Raw genomic sequence first — 3964 nt, forward strand, 5'->3', positions numbered from 1 at the left:
TTTTTTAATAAACTCCTTTCTTTTACTTTTTTTTGTGTGTGTTTGTTTTTGTGGGGTTTTTTTCTCTTTTGGAGTCGTACTACCATAATAAATGCCCATTTCAAGTCTTGTCACACTAACAGCAATTCAATAGGAAATGAGGAAGGGTCTAGCTCTACAGGGGATGGATTTGAAGTTCCCAGTTCATATTATTCCATAAACATTTTTTCAAATTACTAAATAAAAAAAATAAAAAAAAGAAGAGATCCAAAAATCGAAAGAAAAAGAAAGAAAAATTGGTATGAGGAGTTACACCAGGCAACCCTCCCAGCCCGTCAGGCCACTGCAACAGAAAGTCATTTTGTACAGTGACACGTCTTCGAAGTCAGTGTCTCCAAAAATTCAGAACATAGAAAACCACTAAAATAATTTTGAAACTAGATCCAAAATATTCTTTTGAAAAGAATTTATTTTGATGTACAAAAACAGTCATTTTCTTTTCTTTTTTTTTTATTTGCTTTTTTAACTTTTTTAATAAAAGCTTCAAACACAAGTTTATTGTATAGTTCTTATTTCATTTGTCATTATCATTATTATTATTGATTCATTTATTCTTTTTTTTTTATTATTATTCATCTATCAGTGCGATTGTATACCAGTGCAGCTACTGGGTCCAGAGTAACGAAAACAGGCTTTTTCATCTTTAATGGCATAAAAAATAAGGTAAAATCCATCTTTTATACAAAGTATAACTGCTGGTCTTTAGGGAAAAAAAACATTTATAAACCCATAAAGCTAGGAGGCACACCATGGGATTTTCATTTTTGTAAATTATAGCAATAATAACACTAATACTACTACTAACCATAATAATAATAATAATAATAATAATAATAATAATAAACAAAACAAGTAACAATTTGCAACCATTTTTAACCATCCTTGATGCCACGTACGGCTTCAGAGATGGATTCAATGAAAAAAAATCATTGAAAAATTTGGTTGCTTAATAAATCGAGACAGTTGAGAAATCGCACACACACAAAAAAAGAACATTTTGTCAAATGCAGGGGCGTCTTTTTGGAAGGACAGGAAGCCAGGCCTGAAGAGCAGCATTCGGGCATGGCCGCCGGCATCTTTGGTTCCGTCAAACATACCAAGGTGAAATGAGCCGAACTCTTAACCCCGGTATGGAAACCAAAACACAATCTGCTACAACAAACTACAAATGGCGTTCCGTAATATCGTATGAGGTATCGATGCTTTAAACAGTTAAATCAGTACAGAAGAGGGAGCGTTCTCGGCTCGTTCTACGTCAAACGTTAACTCTGCATATAGGCGATGCATACCTTCAACTTAGTTTGAGAAGCTGCGGCAGCCTCAGCAACAGGACCTTTTCCATTAGTCAAATCAAACCTTGCCTTTCCAGAAAGCTAACAATTCAGCAGCTAAGGGGGGCGGGGGGAACGGAGTATGTGCTCCGAAAAAGCAGCATCCAATTTTCCAGGAGAGGTAACGGTCACTACTATTGCCACTATCTACCGAATGACACACAATGACAATCTAGGCCATGAGGTTGGGCCAGTGTAGGGAGTAATCGGGGGGGGGGGGGTAGGGTAGGGTGGGGTGGAGGTGGGGGGGTGGTGGGGTCATGGCTTCTTGTCCTTTCAAAACCTGCAGGGGTGTTGACTTGCACTGGTAGTAAACAAAACAAAAAATAACACCTGTTGAACAGATCTGCATATATCAAGGATAGTAAAGGTAACACATGTAGGATTCTCTCTTTTAATATATATATCACTGTTAAATTGTAATAACGACCATTAACTGTACATTCCATAGCCCCTATGATGAGTTTGCTGCGGGGCCTTTTCCTTCTTTGTTACACGTGTTTAAGAATGTCAGTCTGTTTGATTCCCATAGGGAATTGATCCCAAAGTCACCCACAATGGTTCAGGAGAGCACAGATGCTTGGGGCTACCGTTAGTTTTCGGTGACAGTCACATCCTTCAGTTATTAAAATGTGCCGTCATAACTCATTTCACAGCAACACACCAAAGAGAAAATCTTACACGTAGCATCTTTAAGTATGATATGATCAATGAGTCCGCATGACCAGTCACGAGCTGTGACCACCCCAATATGAGGTCCGATAGCACCATATTTGTCTTTTAAATCTCTTAATGGTTAATAAGAGTGTCTAAGCCATAAATCAAGCATATCATGGATAAAACCATAGGTCTCATACTCATACATACATGCAACAAAATACATTGCATGTGTATACAAAGACATTTATGTAAAAGAGCATGGTCAATTTGGTTTTGCAGCAGAAGAATTCAGGTTGTGCTGTATTAAATGGGCCAGGAAATGAAAGCCTGACTGTTCCTCTCTCAAACCTTTGATGTAGTGTGTAGGGTGTTCAACATGAAAGCATACATTTTACGAGGCATGAAACGGTCTTCCCGTGGTTTGAACATTTAGGGGGAACAACACCACAGTGCCCGACATTATTTTAAGAGAATGTGTTTATGTGGGGCTTTCAGAAAACGAAAGAATTGAGGACCAGCAGCTGGGTTAAGACGTGAGCAAACGGGAGACTGCCGGCATCCAGGAGCCCCCATAAGTCTAAGTATTAGCATTCAAGTGAGGAAAACAAAACATCTGAGGCCCTTTCCTACACTGTGGTGTGAAGATGGAGCTGGGAAAGAGTAAACCACGGGACAGAGAAACAGTCAGCGCATCATCTGTCGGCCCATCATTTATTTAATCATTCATTTAAGGCAACACAACTTAAATATGGGTCATTTCGGGTTACTGTGGATGGAGTGCCAAAAGCCCTTGACATTTTTGCATAAAGAAAAAATAACCTGTCAGTTAGTAAAGGCTGTTACGAAAAAGTATGTCAAGTTACAAGACCCTCTCAAAAATTCCAGTTGGCGAAACTAAAGCTGAACCCAAAGCAAAACAACAGTTCGAACCTTCTCACTAGCCTAGCGAGTGTGGACTCCTAACAAGTAATATCTGGATGGGAAATGGCTTCTTAAGTCCTTCCAAAGCCCTGGCTTTTTTATTTGTAGACCTTAACGGCAAGCCGCCGGGCCCCATGCAGAGATTCTGCCCTTACTAATTCAACTGTGTGTGCTCCAACCTACAGCTGACAAAACAGGCGGCGAATCTAAACTAATTCCCTGTGCTGTGGACACAAGCAGATCAACGGGATCTCACTGAACAGCAGAGCGTTAAAGAGGAGAACGGTGGTGGTGCGCTTTCAACAACTACATCAACTTGCTGCATTACTGCAACTGCTCCAGAACCTAAAAAAGAAAAGAAAAGCACAGTGACGTGCACTTCTACACGACACAGACATGTTCATCAGACATCGCTTCCTTTGTGCGTCACGTGGCGCATCTTCTTTCAAAATGACAATTTTAATACCTCACACTTTGTGAACGAGTGACAAAATGGTTAGCTATAATCCGAAGAGGCAAGACATTGTTTACACGACGACACGGGCAATACACAAGACGTCAGGCAAACGGCTGAAACTGCCGCCTTTGACTAGTAGTGAGTGATGCAGCCTTGCCTGAGGCTGGCTGGTGTGCGTTTGCATTCAGAAGTTGATCCAGTACATTAGGAGGTTCCCAGCCAAGTGGCACCGAATGCACTTCCGGCAACTCAAGCCAAACAACAGACTACCCTTTCAAAGTGTGGAATAAAAAGAGAATATGGCTTTAAGTAGTTATAGCATGTCCCACTCAAGTGACTCCCTGCCAGTAAAACTCAGACAACAGACCCAGTAAATTTAAATGAAAGCATTGTTCATGCACATATTTCCCCAGGGACCTGTAGTTACACCTGCTCCCCCTCTCCAGTTCCAGGCAAATCAGACCCGTTTATAGACAATTTTACATGGATAATTAGCAAATCCCCTGACGGGATTATCCTCAGACAAAATGGCTTCCTCCACAATTACCTTGAATTT

The sequence above is a fragment of the Etheostoma spectabile genome, chromosome 13, assembly GCF_008692095.1.
Source record: "Etheostoma spectabile isolate EspeVRDwgs_2016 chromosome 13, UIUC_Espe_1.0, whole genome shotgun sequence".
In the NCBI taxonomy this organism is placed as follows: domain Eukaryota; kingdom Metazoa; phylum Chordata; class Actinopteri; order Perciformes; family Percidae; genus Etheostoma; species Etheostoma spectabile.